Source organism: Nuphar pumila, chromosome 17 (assembly GCF_984573655.1).
Source record: "Nuphar pumila chromosome 17, dmNupPumi1.hap1.1, whole genome shotgun sequence".
NCBI lineage: Eukaryota > Viridiplantae > Streptophyta > Magnoliopsida > Nymphaeales > Nymphaeaceae > Nuphar > Nuphar pumila.
Window position 1 is genome coordinate 55747301 of NC_143265.1, and position 21654 is coordinate 55768954.

A 21654-nucleotide genomic window follows, 5' to 3' on the forward strand; every position below is an offset into this window, starting at 1 on the left:
TCGACCCTTGATTCGATTACCCCTGGTAAAGGCGTCAGGAACGGTCGAACCTCGTACCGATGAGCGAATCCCGTCTCCCAGTTTTCCCGCAAATATTTCAAAACGGAGGCGAGTTATTTTCTCAAATGTTTTCAAATTAAGGTCAAGTGAGACCCCGCAAAAGAGTTCCTCTTTCTATTCTTTTCTCTTCTCTCTTTCTTTTCCGTCTTTTATTTTCTCTCTTCAAAAAGGAGGAAATAGAGGTTGGAAAGGGAAAAGAGAAGGAAGAGGGAGAATATTACGAGAGGAAAAATTTTGCGATGATCACACACGCCATGTTCTCTTTTATGGATGGATATTCCTGATATAATCAAATCAAGTTAGCCGCCCGTGATCAGTCCAAGACATCTTTCACCACTCCTTGGGGCACTTTCTGTTATACAGTCATGCCATTTGGGCTTAAAAATGCTGGAGCCACTTATCAGAGGGTTATGACCGTCATTTTCCATGACCAGATGCACAAAATAATGAATGCATATGTCGATGATATTTTGGTAAAATCCAAAGAAGAAGAAGATCACGTTGAAGCTCTCAATCAGGTCTTCAAGAGGCTCATTCTTTACAAGCTAAGACTCAATCCACAAAAATGTGTTTTTGGAGTCAAATCTGGCAAGTTGTTAGGCTTTCTAGTCAGCAAAAAGGGGATAGAAGTGGATCCCGCTAAAGCAAAGGCCATCATTGACATGCCGCCCCCAACTAATCTTAAAGAATTGCGTAGCCTTCAGGAACACATGTAATCAATCCGGTGATTCATATCCAATTTGGCCATGAGATGCGAGCCTTTCAATCATTTGCTCAGAAAAGGAGTGAGGTTCGAATGGGGACCAAAGTGTTAGCAATCGTTCGAACGCATCAAGAAATACCTTCTCAATCCTCCTGTCTTAAAGCTGCCAGAATTGGGGAAACCCCTATTGCTATATATCTCAGTTAATCAAGTTGCTTGCGGTGGATTCTTGGCGCAATATGAAGAAGGCAGTCTGATAGAACACGCCATTTATTATGTGAGCAAAACTTTCATCGATTATGAGAAGAAATACTCTCAGATAGAAAAAACATGCCTAGCTCTGGTTTGGATGTGTCAAAAGTTGAAACACTATCTGCTGGCATCTAAAGTCAAGATCCTATCCAAATTAAATCCTCTCAAGTATATTTTAGAGCAACCTTTTCTTAGTGGACGGATTGCCAAATGGCAAGTCCTATTGATGCAGTATTATCTGGAGTATGTCTCCCAGCAATCTATCAAAGGCCAAGCAATTGTAGACCAATTGACAGATTTTCCTTTAGCAAAAGATGTTAAAGCTAAGGATGATTTCCCCGATGATCGGATTTGCAATATTCAGCAATCTCCAATTTGGAATTTATTCTTCGACGGTTCCAAGAACATGGCAGGCATAGGAATCAGGATTTTGCTTATCACACTAGAGAAGGAGATGATCCCCTTTTCTCTCAAATTAGATTTTCAGTGCACTCATAATATGGCGGAGTATGAAGCTTTGATACTGTAAACACCCCAAATTTTCACTCACCTTCCCGACACTTCCATCAGTCATTACAACTGGTTCTCCGAGATCACTAGAGGACAAAATGGTCATTTTCCGAAATTGGACCTTGCAGAAAGTCCAAAATTCATTCTCAATGCTCAAAATTTCTCTATTTAGGCTCAGAAACATTTTTAAATCACAAATTTTTAAAATCTTACTCTTGAGAGGAGACTGGAATCTCTCGTTCCCGGTTCAGAACTGCATTTCATAAGACATGTCTTTGCATACCATCTCATGAGTATTTCATATCACTTCACGGCACAGCATGTCATTTCGAGATCCAAAACTTTTGATTTTCAAAACTGTCAATCCAGATTCGAATTTTAACTCTTTCAAAATTGATTCCAAATCCCTGGGTTTTCAAAATTGCCAATTCTTCCCATTTTAACCCCCAGGACCCCGAATTACAAAAAGTTTTCTCAGGAAAACAATCTGGATAGTTTTTAATATTGATTTTTAAAATGTCGTCAGTTGGAAAGAAGGGGACGAAGCTTTAAATTTAGAGATTTTATTTCAACTTTTGCAAAAAAAAAAGAGACTTTGAATTTCTTTACAAAATCTCTACATATAAATTTTTGCAATTAGGCCAAATTTCATTTCTTAATTTTCAGTCAGTCTATGTTTTTAGGAAAATTCCAAAAAAAAAAGAAGAAGTTTTGAATTTCATCTTTTTTGTCTATGTTTTTAGGGAAATTCCAAAAAAAAAAAGAAGTTTTGAATTTCATCTTTTTAGTCTTTATTTTGAAAATGCCAAAACGAAGTCTCGGATTTCATTTTTTTAGCCTTTGCTTTGAATCTTAAAACAATAAAAGGGAGATGTGGGTCCCACTCCCTAGAGGGAGCCACATCCGAACCCTTCTTAAAAAAAAAAGTAAAAGAAAAAGAAAAAAACGGTTCACTTTACCTAAACTTTAGGTAAAATGAACCAAAGTTTTCAAATAGCTAGAAAGCCGTCTCCTCCAAAAACGACGAGTTTTTCAAAACATTTCAAAATTTTGTTTTAAAAGTTTTCAAATACTTCCAAAAACCGGTTGAAGAATTTTGAAAAAGCTCGGATTTTGTGGAGAAAGAGGAGGCTGGTCATTAAAAGGACGATTGGGGGATAACACAAAGGACAAATCCGATCCGCGACTTGCTCTCTATTCCCCCCTTATCGTCTCTCTTCCTCTCTTCCCATTAGAGGGCCCTCCCCTTTTTTTTTGTTTCCTCATTTCTTCCTTCTTCCAGCCTCCACCAATCCAGTTTTTCAAGAGGCAACCGAGGAGTGCACAGTTCTTTTTTTCCTTTCCCTTCTCCATCCCTTGGCCCCTCTTCTGATTCTGTGGAAGAATTCGATCCATCCCAACATCCAAAGGAAGCATCGTCTCCTTTGATTCATGGTAAGCAGCCCATTATTTCTTTTGATCGATGCTATTTCTTTTTTTTTTCTCATTTCATCCTCTCGGATCTTTGATTTCATTTCTTTTCTCATTTCACTGTTCACCCAAAAGCATGTCGTGTGTCATCAAGCTGCCTATAGAAGCATCGACGCTACATATTTGCAACAGTAATCGTTGCCTATTGCATTTGAGGCTAACATAAATCACATAATTTACCCTTTGCTTTAATGTATTGTTTTCACTTTCTCTCTGTCTCGTTGTTTAAATGTTTGTTATATTGCTTAGATGAATTTTGTTCATTACGTTCCCCTTTTCATTTCCTGTTTTTAGCATACGCAGCATCTCTCATTTTGGCATTGCATCAATTCATATGCGTCTCATATGACTATTTCACGTAGCATCTCATAATCAACCAGCATTATGTATCGTATTTGTTCCCCTATTCATCCATACTCATATGTATCTCTGCTAATGGCATATACCATCTTTTACAAAAAAAAATATATAGTTCATAAATGTCTCTGCATCCCATATGCATTTAGTCATTCATTAGTTGTTACTTTCCTTTTGTCTAATGTTAGCTCTTTCCTCTAGCACATTACTTCAAACATTTACATTAAGTTTGATCTTGAGAACAATGATTGTTTTGCTCATACTAAGATGCTTAAGTATTAGACATCACTGTTACTGCAAAGATTTTTTTTTTGCTTATTAATGTCAACATCCTGTTTGGCATAAAATTGGATAGTATTCAAGATATTGCCCTATGTTGTTGTTACATATTGCATGCCCTGCACTAAATTATCAATCCTATAGCATATTATGGCTTTGATTGGTCCGTTGGGTCTTCAATGCTTCATGTGATGATCAACTGGTTGTTCAGAAGCTGTAACTGGCATCTTACCCAAGTTTCTAATTTCGTTGAAGCTATACGCTTGCAGGCCTATTGGGTTCTTCCTTCATGTTAACCACAACCAGTTAAAGACCACCCATATATTCCATTGTCACAGCTGCATCTTCATTATGTCTTAACACTTCATATCATTTTTCATCATATTATCAAATTCCTGAATCTTAGTTGCAAAAATCCGGGGACTATGCTATATATAAAATGCATGCATTTCTAGGATAAGCCTGTCATGACTTTTCATTGTTGCTAGCAGATGTATGTACGTATGGTGAAGCTTTCAACATGATAAGATGGCCCTTGATTGTTGATCACTAAAATCAGTTTGCAGGAATTCAATTGTGGTTGGCCATTCATTTGAGGCATGTTCATTAGCCACCCGTGTATTCCACATTAACCAGCAACTTCATCACTGCATACCATCAACATATTGTCACCTTTGCATTTTGTTTTGTTTCTTGTTATTCATGCTCACTTGCATTTGCACCCTACACTCTTCCCCTGTATATTTCCTCATTAAACATGGGCACGACCTCTCTTTATTGAATATATACATTACTTTAGATAGATGTATATGCATTTAAATATACCTATTCTCATGCATTCAGAGAAAAGACAAATTTCCATTTAATTGAAGCATTGCATTTAGGCATTCTCATGTGTATTCCAATCACAGTTTATAGACTCTGTTTTCATGTATAGGTATACTTCCATCATAATTTAGGCATAATCATCTGTTCATTGGAGTCAATCTGAGATTTCTGATTTCTCTTCTGTATGTTGTATTTCCCGTACTAACTCACCTTGCAGGAAAATCCAGAAGATGTGGCTTCTTTTGGCTCTATTTTTTTTTATTATTTTTTTTATTTTGCTTTATGTCAACAATGTAACAGTTAAATGTAAATTTGGAATAATATTTACTTTTACAGCTTAGGTTAGGGTGCATTTCATATAGTTTATTTCTGTAATATTTTGATTATGTAAATCATGCATTTTATTAGAAAATCACTACGGATGAACACGAATGGCACGTGCACTCGCTATTAAGGAGTTAGTAAACTCGAAGGATTATGTATTTTTGGCCCTAGTTAGAATACAGACGAATCCCAGATTTACTATCTTCCTATTAGTCACACTGAGCCTACACTATTAGGCTATCTTCAAAATCACATCATATTTCCATTTTTTGCTAAATATTGTGGAATTAAATCAATTAAATTCTAAATATGTTCACGGCCACAGTCGGAATATGTAAAGAATTTACATTGATCTAATACACATTTTCCAATAAATCTCTCAGAAATTTCCTGAATATCTTTATCAAAGTGCATCCATTCATTCAAATCATTGGCATCATGAAATTACAAGCATTTCTCATGCTTTTTCTGAAGAAAATTTTGTCCCAAGGAAATCGATTCCTCAAGGATGCTCTGAAAATTTTTCAAAGTTTGATTTTCCCAAGCTAAGTTTCTTATGATTTTCCCAGAAAATGTTTCTTTCTTAGAATTCCTTTTTCAATTTCTTAAAGGAAGTTTTCCATCTATCTCAAGAATCAAAATCGATTTTCAATTCTCCAAGGCTAGGATTCTCAAGATTTCAATTTCCTAATATTTGATTTCCTTTCTCAAAAGAGTTTTCTTATGAATTCTCAATCATTTTCCAAAGAAGATTTTCAAAGTTGGAGTTTTTCTGACAAACATTTTCCCTTTCAATATTTATTCTTTCCCGAGAATTCTTTCTATTTTCCTCGGATTTTCACATGTTTTAGAGATTTTCTTAAGATTTTAAAATCCTTTCATCAAAGTTTTCCTGAGAGATTGATTTCCATCTTTTCCTTAGAAATATTTTCCATTCCAAAACATTTTTCGAGCATACATCATGTTTTCCAACTTGCATTTTGCAAAGTCCCATAGCACATGCCTGAATTCTCTGTGCATTTAGGATAGAACACGATTTTGGTAATTTAGCTAAGTCAAGCACACATTTGGTCCTTGGCTCGATTACCCCTAGTAAAGGCACAAGGAACGGTTGAACCTCATACCGATAGGTCGAGTCCCATTCTTTAGAATTTTCCCGCTATTTTCAAAATGGAGGTGAGTATTTTAAAACAATTTTCAAAATTCTGGTCAAGTTTGACTCGCAGGAAGGTTTCCCCTCTCTCCCGCAGGGAAGGAAAAATTTTTGCAACGATAACAGGTTTGGCGACGGAGATGGGACCTGTCCTTGTCTGATCAAAAGTGTGCTTGACTTAGTTCAATTATCAAAATTATGTTCTCAAAATGTCAACTCTTTTACTTTCTGATATCATGCAAACCTAGGAGCCTAGATTCTTACCTAGCTGACATTGATTGCATATAGCCTAGGCATGGTTTGGTAGGACCATATTGAGGAGATATGTTCATGCTCACATAGGCTTAGGTCTCAACACAACTCTCCTCAATTTAAGATCTGAATGGAAACAATGTATGCTTCTTCAAAAGTTTTCAAAAATCTATCTCTCTAGGACTTAGAGCCTTTTATTTTTTGCATGTGATCATTTTTTCCAAACCCCCTTACCTATCTTTACCCGGTCTTCACGTTGCTGGGCTCTCTTCCAGAACCCTAGTTTGGGACATAGCCTCACAATTGGGCCACTTATTTGGGTTGACGCCCCCCTACCACATACTAAGGGCCACAGTCTGAAGTATATCGGTAGGCGCTCAAAGATGTTGGAAAACTTAAGCCTAGAACCGAAGATGAAAATTAGATGCTACATGCCTCGGATTTCTATTATTTTATACAAACTCTGGATGATTCTTAAAATTATCCCTTTTTATTCTGAAAACTCCAGGTGATTTTTCATTCTTCCGTTCTACTGGATCTCAAATTTTCCACCTCATTTCTATCCTGCCTGCAATTTTCAAAATTTCCTATATTTTCCTAAGTCTGATTCCAACTCTTTCTCTCTTTTTCAGTCCAATGGCATCCAGTCAAATCGATCCTATTTTTTCTGAAGGTCACATCTCTTATGAGGTGCAGCAAGGTCGTCCTGAACATCGAGCCCTTAGCACCAGAACTTTCATTCCCTGATGGTACTATTCATGGCTCAAAAGCTTTTCTCGCATGTTTCCGGACCATTTAAGTGAGTGCGGATTAGAAGTGGCATCAATTGTCGGAAAGCAGACCATCAATGGCAACCTGATTCATGCAATGGCGGAGCGATGGAATCCACGTACATGCACTTTTTGGTTCTCGTGGGCAGAAATGACCATTTTAATGGATGAATTTTCAGAGATTATGGGATTACCAGAACCAGCTGGTCAACCAGGAGATCCATTGGAGCATCAATTTTTTATTAATGTCAAGGATTTGGACCCTCAAGATGCCCTAGCCCGTATGACAGGCCACCGATCTTGGCCCCTGATCTAGATGGATGGAAATGAATATGTCAATCTGCTTTAGTTGTACTGTCAGTACGAGACATTCGTCGAAGTCAGCTCACTATCAAGAACAACTAGAGAAAGGATTTAGAATGCAATGGTTTTATGCACTATAGGATTAGCCCTCTTCCCAGATGGACAAAACTACATGGATGTCAGAATAATCCAGCTCATGAGAAGATGAGGAAGTCGACAGACCAACTGTCTCTCCATAGCCATGGCAGCGCTCACCTTCCTGTATTGAGGGTTGACCCGCTTCTCACTTGGAGAGTCCATTCTCGTCAAAGGTTGCATCTACGTGCTTCAATCCTGGTTCTTCAGGCACATTCCAGCCCGAGCAATTTCTTTCAGATACAATGGTCAAGAGCTCCTTCAAGTGGCACAGTACCAGTCTATGATCGACAGCATCCAGGAAGATGACATCATATGAGATTACTTTGATCGACAATTATCTCCTCCCAGATACACATATGCTTATGGTAAGCGATTCAAGTTGTTGGGACCATTCTTCTGCACTTACTATCAGTCGGAGCGATGTGTCCGACAGTTCTCTGAGAGGCAGCAGTACATCGAAGCTTGACTACTATCAGTAGCTATGGCAGAATTCGATCTCACCTTTGCACAATGGTCTGGGGCATATCATTCCGCCCGCTACAGCTAAGACTCCTTTGTTACTCTCAAATTCTTTCCTGGTCCTAAAGTGTCTGCCGACTATCATGAATGGTGGCAAATTGTTTGTCCTCCACCTCTTTGTCAGGATCAATAAAATCATTTTTCTTCTCTCTTCAATAAAATCTCCTCTCTTTCTACCATGGTTTGACGACCTCGCCTAGGTAACAAGGCACATTTTCGTTGTTTATTTGCAAAAGAATAACAACATAATTGTCGTGATTCCTGCGACGATTCAATCCCTAGTAATGGGATACTTTTTCAATTGTCTACCATATTTCCAGCAAGTATTTTTTCCAAAAAAAAAACAAGTTCCCTCAGAATCTAATCAGGTCTTTGCTCTGTAGAGAGCATTCACAGCATTTGATGGTTTAGACAAGGTCCGGAAGGAAAATATCATCGCAGCGTATCAGCTACTCATCAGCATCAGAAGGAGAGATGAATTCGCCAAGGTCAGTCAGAGACCAAGAGCAGCCAGGAGATGACGACATTGACCCTCAGATGTACACAATGTTTCAGAAGATGATGAAAAAGATGATGAGTGAGCAAGTCAGTACCAGTACTGACAAGAACCCCTTCAGTCAGAAACTTAAGAGCCATATAACCAAGAGGCCGAACAAGTCTTCCAAGAGATGTATCCAGTTAGAGGATACATCCGATGAAGAAGAATTAGCGGAGGATGCAGATGATGAATGTGAAATCATCCCAGAAGTGATTCACAAACCAAATGCCCGGTCGACAGAAGATCCACTTCAGGCGCAGCCAAAAGAGATGGCCCGAGTAGTAAAAGATCTGCAAGCTCAAGACAAGGGCAGGAAAATCTTCACCAGTGAAGATTTCTACGATGGCCTGAAAGGGGATGAAAATCTGGAGAATCTTCCCCGTAAGTTCATCAAATTCGACAGTTCTGGCGACCCGAAAGCCCATCTCGCCATGTTCTTTGCAGAGTTCTCAAGGTTCAAGAGGGACAACAGAGCACTATTTCTGTGTTTTCCCCGCAGCTTGGAATGAGTTGCAGCCAAATGGTATGCTGAGCATATCAACCCCATCAAGCTTAAAGAGTTTGATAAAGTTGTGAATCTTTTTGTTGAACGCTTCTTGTTCAACACTGAGGCACTTCCCACATTGAACCACCTCTGCAGTCTGAAGCAGAAGGAGAATAAGAAAGCAAGAGACTTCATTCGTAGATGGAGGAGTATGTGCAATAAGATGCGAAATCCCATTTCTGAGGAGCATGCACTCCAAATCATTCTCAACAACTTCTCACAACCTTTGAGAAGTTTAATTTCTATATCTCCATCCCGATCATTCATAGAGCTCACTGAGAGAGCAGAATGGCTCAAGATCGGCATGAAAAATAGAGTCTACGAGGGCATCACCTTCGCTAAAAACATCCATCAGAACGAGCCCAAGAAGAAGGCTCACTTCACTTACTCTGCTAGCAACAACAACAACAACCGTCGAAATCATTATAAGGGGCAGAGGAAAGACTATTGTTATGGCACAAATAATTCTAACAACAAAGGTGATCAGAAAGGAATGCCTGCTCTCCAATACAACAAGTCTCAGCCAGATCCAGAACCAAAGCAGAAAGTTAGGCATGAAGGATGGAGCTACAACAGAAAATTCACCCCTCTTGACCAATCACTCAAAGAGGTGTTCGAGTATATGCTATCAAAAGAGATGATCAAGTTGCCTAGACTGGTTGATTCCCCTTATGTCAATGGGAAAGTGGAAAGACCAATTCTGCAAGTTCCATCGGACAGTGGGACACAACACTGAGAACTGCTTCGTTCTCAAAAATATTGTTCAGGACTACATCGACAAGAATCTCCTAGTGGAAGGAGATGAAGATGAAAAGATGGATATCTTAAATCAACCATTTCCTCCGCACTCCACAGCAGTGATCACTGAACAGCCCTTTCAGCCGCAAGATCATATCCGGCCATGCTCCAGTCAAGATCTTCAGATCCAGCATCAAGTTTTGGTGCTACGGCAAGTGCCCCCAACCACTAAGAAAATAGACATAATTTCAGCTTTTGGTAAGCTTAAGATGTTGGCAGAGCCAGTTAGAACATTTCCGACAGCAGCCAGTCAAATGCCTTGGTTCCCAAAGCACTTTACCCAATCCATCCCAGAAAAGGGAGAAGCAACCACTCCAAAACCACTAACTGCTTTGTCCAATGTTTCAATTTTGGACCTAACTAAAAGTTCTCCCAAGCACTAACAAGTACTGGACAATTTGCTTCAGAAAATCAAAGTCAAGTCCAGTACCACACCTGAAGACATGGCACAAATTGTGAATTCGGCCATGACAAATGCGCCAATCACCTTCTCAGATAAGGACCTTCCAAAACCTCACGACTTCCATAACAATGCTCTATACATCGTCATTCGAGCAAGAGGAATGACAGTACCTCATGTACTAGTCGATGGAGGCAGCAGCCTCAATATATGCCCTGAGATGACAGCAAAGGCGCTAGGCATCAAAGAGGAAGAGTACATTCTAGATCCTATCACCATATATGGATTCGACAACCATGGTCAAACAACGAAAGGAAAGATCTTCTTAGAAGTGTTTATCAATTACTCAGTGTATTCAGTGCTCTTTCATGTGGTTAATGTACCACCCACCTATAATCTGCTTCTCGGAAGACCCTGAATCCATAATACAAATGCGGTGCCTTCCACTCTTCATCTGTGTATAAAGTGGTCCAAAGGTGGGATGATCACAACTGTACTGGGAGAGGACCCAAAAGAAAGGCTCCCACAGCCTATGATCCCTAGACCTGCATTTACCGCAGATATCCCTAGCATCAGGGAAAGAGAAGAAGTCAGTCTCAGAGAGAGTCTAGAAATACTCCAGACATCAGAGCTCTTCATGCATACTGTAGCCATGACCCGATGGAGAGGTCCTCGGTTCTTCAAGATCGGAGGACGACTCGACTACAACACTCTTAGAGATCACCCATTGTTTCCTCAGTTCATGAAAATGAAGAAAGGATTTGATCTGCTTCTAAAGCACGGCTACCAGCCTTTCAAAGGCTTGGGCAAAAATGAAGATGGTCGCATTGAACCAATGATTTCGGGGCATCATCCTCTCAAAACAGGACTGGGATTTTCTGGCAAAAGCTCACAAAAGAAGACTGCTTTTGTTAAGGGGTCACATTGAGAACCATTTTTTTTGTACCTCCTTTTTCTTCTTTTCAAAACAAATGTCTCAGTCTATCAATGTCTTTGATCAATTCAAAATCAATAAAATTTCAAGTTTCTTTGTCTATTTGGATGCCATCTATCTCCTTACTCTATCTCCTCATTTTACAATTTCATTGTCATTTTACTCATGATTCTTTACAAAATGCTATTCATGATGGGCGGTTTTTCCTGAACCAAGTTTCTTCTCCAAATTTCATTATGCACTCCCGAGCGATCAAGAAGCTCGTTCTCAATCCAAAGGCTTTCCAGAAGTCGACAATAATTCACTGAGTCAAAGCCAACATAGAAAATGACAAAGTTGCAAAGCAATCAGATGAGTATGCAGGATTCGATCAGTCTCTTCAAGAATTGCCAGAATTCTCCTCAGTTCAGAAGTAGAACGAACCATCTACTCTAGCACAAGACCCGACTGAGGATGTCAATATCGGTTCAGAAGATAATCCCAAGATTCTCAAGATTGGCACCAGTCTGAGTTCGGAAGAGAAGGAAAGGCTCACCAATTTTCTCAAACAACATGAAAAAGTATTTGCATGGACATACGAAGATATGCCGGGCTTAGATCCCAAATTGGTCAAGCACCGCCTCATTTTGAAGCCAGGTGTTAAACCAGTCAAGCAGAAACTGAGAAAAATGGATCCTAGAATGGAACAAGTCAAAGGACTCGAAGATTTACTCAAAGTAGGGTTCATCCAAACTATTGACTACCCAGATTGGTTAGCCAATATTGTCATCGTTCCAAAGAAAAATGGCAAAGTAAGGATCTGCATCGACTTCAGAGATCTCAATAAAGCAACTCCTAAGGATGATTATCCGCTTCCTAATATTGATCTTTTGATCGACAACACGACAGGTCACACTATGTTCTCTTTTATGGATGGATATTCTGGATATAATCAGATCAAGTTGGCCGCTCGTGATCAGTTCAAGACATCTTTCACTATGCCTTGGGGCACTTTCTGTTATACCGTTATGCCATTTGGGCTCAAGAATGCTAGAGCAACATATCAGTGAGCTATGGCCGTCATTTTCCACGACCAGATGCACAAAATAATGGATGCATATGTCGATGATATTCTGGTAAAATCCAAAGAAGAAGAAGATCACCTTGAAGCCCTTGATCAAGTTTTTAGGTGGCTTATTCTTTATAAGTTAAGACTTAACCCTCAAAAGTGTGTTTTTGGAGTCAAATCAGGCAAACTATTGGGTTTTCTAGTCAGCAAAAAGGGGATAAAAGTGGATCTAGCCAAAGCGAAGGCTATCATTGATATGCCACCCCCGACAAATCTCAAAGAATTGCGTAGCCTTCAAGGACACATGCAATCGATCCGGCGATTTATATCCAATTTGGCAATGAGATGCGAGCCTTTCAATCACTTGCTCAGAAAAGGAGTGAAGTTCGAATGGGGACCAGAGTGTCAGCAATCATTCGATTGTATCAAAAGATATCTTCTCAATCCTCCCATCTTGAAGCCGCCAGAATTGGGAAAACCCCTTTTGTTATACATCTCAGTTAATCAAGTCGCATGCGGCGGATTCTTGGCACAATACAAAGAAGGCAGCTTGATAGAGCACGCCATCTATTATGTGAGTAAGACTTTCATAGACTATGAAAAGAAATACTTCCAAATAGAAAAGACCTGCCTAGCTCTAGTATGGATGTGTCAGAAGTTGAGACACTACTTGCTAGCATCTGAAGTCAAAATCCGGTCCAAACTCAATCCTCTTAAGTATATTCTAGAACAACCTTTTCTCAGTGGACGGATCGCCAAATGGCAAATCTTACTAATGCAGTATGACTTAGAATATGTCTCCCAGCAATCAATCAAAGGCCAAGCAATTGCAGATTAATTAGCAGACTTTCCTTTAACAGAAGAAGTGAAAGCCGAAGACGATTTCCCTGACAAGCAAATATGCAATATTCAGCAATCTCCAGTTTGGAATTTATTTTTCGATGGTTCCAAAAACATGGCAGGAATAGGCATTGGGATCTTATTAATCACTCCTGAGAAGGAGATGATTCTCTTTTCTCTTAAGCTCGACTTCCCATGCACCCACAACATAGTTGAGTATGAAGCTCTGATACAAGGCTTGAAGATTCTACAAGACTTTAATGTCAAGAGAGTGCACGCTTACGATGACTCATTGCTCATTGTCAATCAAGTCCAAGCCGAATGGCAAGTCAAGGACCAAAAACTACTTCCTTATCAGAAAATTGTCTCAGCTCTTGCCAACAATCTTGAAGAATTTCAACTCTTCCATATCAAGAGAGATTTCAATCAAGTGGCTGATAGCCTAGCTAATTTAGGTTCCATTATGGCATTCAAAAATAGAGAATTTTGTTGCTCCTTTGAAATTGGCAGACTTGACCAACCTGCCTTCCTTCTAACAGAACAAGTAAACCAGACTGAGCACAAGAAGAAGCCTTGGTATTACAATATAAAAAACTTCATAGAAACGGGCGAGTTTTCTTCAGAACTCTCGAAGAAAGAGCAGTGAGCAATACAGTGCATGTCTACTTGCTATTTCATTTTGGCCAATGTCCTTTATCGTCATGGATTCAATTTTGAGTATTCCAGATGCTTAGACGAAGACGAAGCCAAAGAAGTTGTGCGAGAAGCACACGAAGGCATTTGTGGTGGCCACGTCGGCTACCAAACTCTTGTTAAGCAGATCATCAGAGTGCGATACTACTGGAAAACTATGCAACAAGACTGCTACCATTTTATGAAGAAGTGTGTTCAATGCCAGATACATGCACCCTCTATTCATGCTCCAACAACGTATTTGTAGTCTATCGTCTCTCCATGGCCGTTTTCTATATGGGCCTTTGATGTCGTAGGTCCCATCACTCCTTCTGCTTCAAATAGCCACAAATACTTTCTTTCCGCAATAGAATATTTCACCAAGTGGGTAGAAGCTATCACTCTACGCACAGTAGAAGGCCGACACATGGTCTCTTTCATCCACAAGAGCATCCTTTGTCATTTCGGCATACCACATGATATTGTGTCAGATAATGGCAGTCATTTCAAGAAAGAAAGAATGAAAATGTTCTGCTCAAAGTTCAAAATCCATCATCATTTCTCTGCTCCATACTATCCTCAAGGGAATGGTCAAGCAAAAGCTACCAATAAGATCTTAATTCATATCTTGGAGCGAACTGTAGAAATAGGCCATGACTGTCATGAGAAGATCCACGATGCACTATGGGCCTACCAGACCACCATTCGCACTCCAACAAATGCTACTCCATCAAAACTGGTCTATGGAACAGAAGTAGTATTGCCTCTACATGTTTAGAAGCCCGCTTTGAAATTCACATCACTTCTAGAATTACCTCTTGATCAATACCAGCAGCAGCGACTGGTACAACTAGACTTGCTCGACGAGAGAAGGCTAAAAGCAGCAGAGCATGCTGTGATCATCGCAAAAATTTTCATATTCTCTTGTTGGTTTCTCTCTCTTCCTTCTCTTTTCCTTTTCTAACCTCTATTCTCCTCCTTTTTGAAGGGAGAAGAAATAAAAGAAAGAAAAGAAAGAGAGAAGATGTTCTCGTCGCGAAAATTTTCTCCCGTCTTCCCCTTCCTTGCGGAAGAAAAAGAGGGAAAACGCTTTCGCGCTTCAAACTTTGACCGGATTTTGGAAATTGTTTTGAAATACTCGCCTCCGTTTTTTAAAATTGCGGGAAAATCCATGGGATGGGGCTCGACCTGTCGGTACGAGGTTCGACCGTTCCTGCCGCCTTTAACAGGGGTAATCGAACCAAGGACCAAAATCGTGCTTGACTTAGTTAAATTATCAAAGTTATGTTCTATCCTAAATGCACAGAGAATTCAGGCATGTGCTATGAGATTTTGGAAAATGCAGCTTGGGAAAACATGATGTATGCTTGGAAAATATTTGGAGTTGAAAAGATTCTCTCAGGAAAAAGCTGAAAGTCAATTTCTCAAGAAACTCAGATAAAAAGGGTTTTTGAAAACATGAGAAAGCTTATAAAGATGTGAGAAAATCAGGAATAGTTGAAAATCTTGGGAAAATGGAAGTGATTCTTGAGAAAAGATGGACTTTTTGAAAAGGGAAGCACTTCTTAGGAAAACTTGGACTTTGAGAGTTTTCTTAGGAAAATGATGGAAGATTTATAGGAAAACTCATTGGAGAAGGAAATTCAAAACAAGGGGAATCGAAATCCTGGGAATTTTACCTTTTTGAAATACTTGAAAATCGATTTTGGATCTTGGAGAAAGATTGGAAAACTCTTTTGAATCTCTTAAGAAAATATCATTTTCCAGGGAAAACTGTGGAGAAACTTGTCTTTGGAAAACCGATTTTGAAAAATCCTTAGAATTTCTTGAGAAATCGATTTCTTGAAAATGAAGTTTTCTTGAGAAAATCTTGAGAAAATCAATGATTTCATGATGCAAATGACATGAGTGAATGAATGCACTTTGAGAAGATTTTTTGAGGAATTGGTTGGAAAATGTGCATTAAGTCCAAATAAATCCTTTACATATTCTGACTGTGGCCATGAATATCTTCAGAACTTAGTTGATTTGATGCACATGATTTTGAAAACTTCAGAAATATGATGTGCATTTTAAGATAGCCTAAGAGTGTAGGCTCAATGTGACTAGTAGAAAGATGATGGATCTGGGTCTCGTCCATATTCCGACTAGGGCCGTAAATATGGATCCCACCGAGTCCATCAACTCCCTAAGAGTTGGTGCACGTGCCATTCGTGAACATCCATAGTGCTTTTGAAATAAAATGCATGAATCATATAATCAGGATATTGCATAAAATCAAACTATATGATATGCATCCTAGTCTAAGCAGGAAATTAAATCTCTTATTCCAAAATTTACATTATTACATCATTAAATAAAGGAAATAAAAGAAATTTGCAGACTTCAGCTCCTTCTTTTGAATGTCCCTGCCAAACTTGAAATAAGGTTAGCTCAAATATGTGGGTTTTTCCAAAATTTTCCAATAATATTATGAAATTATTGGATTTAATTGGATATAAACCCTATTCTCATGCTTCCTTGATATTTTGAAATGATGTAAATGCAGGGAATTCAGTGAAAAACAGTTTGAAATTCGGAATTGGGGTCAAAATGACCAAAATACCCCTAATTATAAAGTTATACCTTTAAAATCAGGGTTTTTTGAAGGAAAACTTGGTAAAATTGAGATTTTGAAGTTCAAATTGAATCAAATGATGATGAAATGCAGTAAGAGATATGATGACATGCTGCTAGACACATTAAGACTGTAAAATCAGAATTTGGTATTTCGCAATTTATCAAAAATAACGATTTTCGCTTGTTTTTCGCTTGGATCTGGGTCCTGCGGAACCCTGTTTTGGTATTATGGATGATCCGAACCTCAAATGGATTCCAAATTGCACCAAATTCGGTATGAAGCATCTAAACACTCTGATAAACAACCTAGAATGCTAAAAATCATGAAATGATATGATTTAAATGCCAAAATTCAAAGAAAGTCCTAAAATGATGGATTTTGCCTATGGATCCGAACCAAATGCAATGCCTAATATGATAATGCAAGATTTACACCATGGAAACTTCTGATATTTTGCAGACTGCTAAAAGACCCGCAATGGAACATTTTTTGTTTTTACAGCCTCGGGATTTGAGCCATGGTGAGTTCAATAACAGGGATTTAGTTCTGACAGAGGTAAAAATCACCCTAATCTGATGTAAAATGCCAAACAAATATAAAACAGCCATGGAAATTTATGAAATTAATCAGAGCTATGAACGACACTTACATGAACAACTTTCATGTTTATGACTTTGGCATTTTATCAACGGAGACACAGATAGAAATATAACTATTTCTGCCTAAACTAACAGAACAGACAAATGTAGCAAAACAGTGGACTGACAAGAAAAATCCGAATCAGGGGTCAACACTGTTCTAAAAATTACAGTCTTTTAGATGCAAACAGAGGACATCTCGGACACCACTTTCACTTTTTACAGTTTCGGATTTTGAGAAACACACAAAGAGAAACCATAGCCCTAAGTCGATCCAAGATCTCAGAGGCCCAAATTAGGCTCTGACACGTGTCCCTGACTTTCGGATTTTCGTCAGTCATAAAAAAAATCAGAAAAATCTGAAAAAAATCATATTAAAAACTAGACATTCTCTCGAGTTCAGGGCATTTTTAGGATTGAAAATCGGACCTCCCAGGAGGGAGAACCCGATTTTACAAGTCGGCAAATGTTTTTCAAAACGCATCCCGGGTTACAAAACCCGACTTACCATTTTGGATGTTTACCGCAGTAAACAAATTCAAATGGCTCCGAATTTTTGGAAAAATTTCAGGGACACCTAAGGGCGCATTCCGTGATTTTTTTGGGATTTTTAATAAAAAATAAATGCATGAAATGACGTGTGGACTGACTGACAAAAACAGAGACTTACTGAAAATAAGCAGAATTGAAAAAAAGGCTAAATTAATCCTAATTAATCCATGAAATATGCTAAATGAATGAAATAAAATGCAAATTAAATCTAGATAAATGCATGATTGATAAAAATTATCAAGGAAGCATAATTGAATATTTTTATGTATGTCATTTTATGAGAATAGCTCAATCCATCTCTCGGATGAGCTCTTTCTTCAAACGACTCCCGAATCGAATTATAAAATCCAATCAATGGGAAAAGAAGTGCACCTTGTTTCGTTACGCAGCGTAGGTGTTCTTGAAAGGGGCAGCTACCACGAGCTTCCTTCGTTCTTCACTCCGGGCTTCGGATGGTCCGCCAAAATCGAGCTCCGTTGGAATTGGACTGGCCACAGCACGAGCTCTACTCCACCTTCTTCAATGTGCCAAAGGGGGCACAATTTCCAAGGTTCAAAATCAGATGTTAGGAAGGCTAGGTTGGATTTTCCAAGTTCACAAGAGCTAAAAAATGATCCCCTAAGGCTGGGCGTGAACCCTTGTTTTTATAATTTTTCTGAAAATTTTTGAAATTCAAACAGGCTGGATCTGAGCCCTCCATGTGGCGCCATCTCAGGGGGTGCCATCTGGGGGTTTTGAAATTCGAATTTGCCTTTTGCAGGGAGCCCTCAGATGGCGCCACCTCAAAAGGCTTTTTTGATTTTTTTGAGAAAATAAAAATGGAAATTTTTGTGGGTGAGACACCTCAGCAGGGGGAATTTGGAATTTTTCAAAAGTTTGCTTGATTCTCTCTGCAGGGAACTCCCAGAAGGCGCCACCTCAGAGGGTGCTCTCTTGGAATTTGAAATTCAAACTCACCTTTTGTAGGGAGTCCTCAGGTGGCGCCACCTCATGGTGGGCTACCTTTATTAAAAATAAAATAAAAATAAAATTTTGAAGCCAAGTGGGACTCTGGATTGGTGCCACCTCAAAAGGTGTTCTGAGGTGTAAAGTTGAAAGCAGTAGGAGCATGCCATGTGGCGCCATCTCTGGAGGTGCTTGACATGTGTCAGAGGGATAGGAGTGGAGGAAGCAGATTGTGCCACCTCAGAAGAATTCAAATTCTACTTTTCTGCAGGAAAGGAGAGGCTGACATGTGGCATTTCCTCAGAGTGGCTCCTACGATGCCATGTGGCAAGAGGGAGGAAAAGGAGGGAAAGGGACACGTGGCACCATCTCAGACAAAATAGAAAAGGTGAAGTTCAGGATTTGCGCCACCTCAGTCTGGAGTTTGAATATTTGAATTCTAGCTTTCTCTAAAGGAGGCAGAAAGTGACATGTGTCACTTGCTTTTTCTGAAGAAAGCAGAGAATGACACGTGTCCCTTGCTTTTTCTGAGAAGAGCAAAGGGTGACATGTGTCACTTGCTTTTTCTGAGAAAAGCAGGGAGTGACATGTGTCTTCTACTTTTTCTAAAGGAAGCTGGAGATGACATGTGTCATCTACTTTTCTGAAAGAAGTAGGGAGAAGACATGTGTCCTCTACTTTTTCTGAAGGAGGTAGAAGGGGACATGTGTCACCTGCTTTTTCTGAAAGAAGCAGGGAATGACACGTGGCAGAGGGGAGAAAAGGAGGGCCAAGCCATGTGGCGCCATCTCAGACAACATGGAAAAGGTAGAAGTTCAGGATCTGCGCCACCTATGAGGAGATTTGAACTTTTGAATTCTAGTTTTTCTGAATAAAGCAGGAAATGACACATGGCACTTGCCTTTTTCTGAGAAAATGAGGGCTTGCCACGTGTCCTTTGCAGGAAACACTCCAGATGGCGCCACCTCAGAGGAGACAAGCCTACCTTTTTTGTAGGAGTTCAGAAGTGACACATGTCTCCTACTTTTCTGAGAAAAGTAGGAAGAGACATGTGTCAGGCTACTTTTCCAGAAGGAAGGAGGGGTTGACACCTGTCCCCTGCAGGAGACACTCTAGATGGCGCCACCTCAGAGGAGACAAACTCCACTTTTTCTAGACAGGACAACCTATGACACTTGGCATCTCCTGGTAGTCTTTGAAATGACACATGGCGCAGGATGGATAGGGTGACACATGGCAGATAAATGGGATGACATGTGGCGGCTTCTGAAGGTAGCCCCACACTGACACTTGGCATGGAAATGGGAGGAGAGAGAAAAGACAAGTGGCACCAATCCAGGGGACAAGGCTCCTATATTTTTGGGTTTTTCAAAATTCAAATTTTCAAAAGGAAAGCTTGTGTGACACCACCTCAGTGTGGGTCCCACATTGCTTCTTTATTGAAATAAGGATAAAACAACTTCTTTTTGGAATTTTCATAAAATCTTGACTGATGGGCAAAACAGGAATTTTGGAAAGAGTTGGCCCTTGTAGGGCGATTTTGTAAAAGAAAGATATTTGAAATTGTCAAAAAGGGCAAAATCTGAGGTGAAGTGACTGAAATCCATATTGAAAACTATCCAGATGGTTTTCCTGAGGAAATATTTTGAAATTCAGAGTCCTGGGGGTAAAATGGGAAAAATTGATAATTTTGAAGACCCAGGGTTTTGAAATCAATTTTGAAAAGAGTTGAAATTCTAATCTGGAGTGAAAATTTTGAAATCAAGAGTTCTGGACCTCGAAATGACATGCTGTGCAGTGCAGTGATTTGAAATGCTCATGCAATGATATGCAATGTCATGTCTTATGAAATGGAATCTTGAATCAAGACTTGGAGATGTCTGTCTCCTGTTAGGAATAAAATTTTGAACATCTGAGCTAAAAATAGAGAAAATTTGAGAGTTTCAGATGAAATTTGGACTTTTGCAAGGTCCGGCTCAGAAAATGACCATTTTGCCCTCCAGCGATTTCAGAGGCTGAATGTTGATGATTAGTGGAAATGTTGGGGGAGTGAGTGAAAATTTGGGGTGTTTACAGATGCCCCTCTTTGCTACTAAGCCGGCTCATGGCCGAGCTTAGTGGCAAAGAAAAACACACCAAATTTGGGCCATATGAAAAAAATGCTCCAGTTAGAAGGATCTGACTGGGTATGGAGAAATTAGCCCGAGGAAGATGGTAGATATGAAGCGGAGGATGAAGAGGAAAGACTCACTCTATGAGAGTGAAATTCAGGTTTATGCCCTTAACCTGGATGGGACAGAAATACATCGTATGGAACGAAGCTCAGGTTTTGAACCCTTGACCTGATTGGGAATGAAATATCTCATTGAAATGAGATTCAGGTTTATACCCTTGACCTGATTGGGCGGAAAATGAAATACCTCTTTGAATGAGGCTCAGGTTTGTACCCTTATCCTGATCGGGCGGAAAATAGAATACCTCTTTGAATGAGGCTCAGGTTTGTACCCTTATCCTGATCGGGCGGAAAATGGAATACCTCTTTGAATGAGGCTCAGGTTTGTACCCTTATCCTGATCGGGGGGAAAATGGAATACCTCTTTGAATGAGGCTCAGGTTTGTACCCTTATCCTGATCGGGTGGAAAATGAAATACCTCTTTGAGTGAGGCTCAGGTTTGTACCCTTATCCTGATCGGGCGGAAAATGAAATACCTCTTTGATCGAGGCTCAGGTTTATACCCTTATCCTGATCGGGCAGAAAATGGAATACCTCTTTGATCGAGGCTCAGGTTTATACCCTTATCCTGATCGGGCGGAAAATGGAATACCTCTTTGATCGAGGCTCAGGTTTATACCCTTATCCTGATCGGGCGGAAGATGAAATACCTCTTTGGATGAGGCTCAGGTTTGTACCCTTATCCTGATCGGACGGAAAATGGAATACCTCTTTGATCGAGGCTCAGGTTTATACCCTTATCCTGATCGGGCGGAAGATGAAATACCTCTTTGGATGAGGCTCAGGTTTGTACCCTTATCCTGATCGGGCGGAAAATGAAATACCTCATCGACGGAGGCTCAGGTTTATACCCTTATCCTGATCGGGCAGAAAATGAAATACCTCTTTGAATGAGGCTCAGGTTTGTACCCTTATCCTGATCGGGCGGAAAATGAAGTACCTCTTTGATCGAGGCTCAGGTTTGTACCCTTAT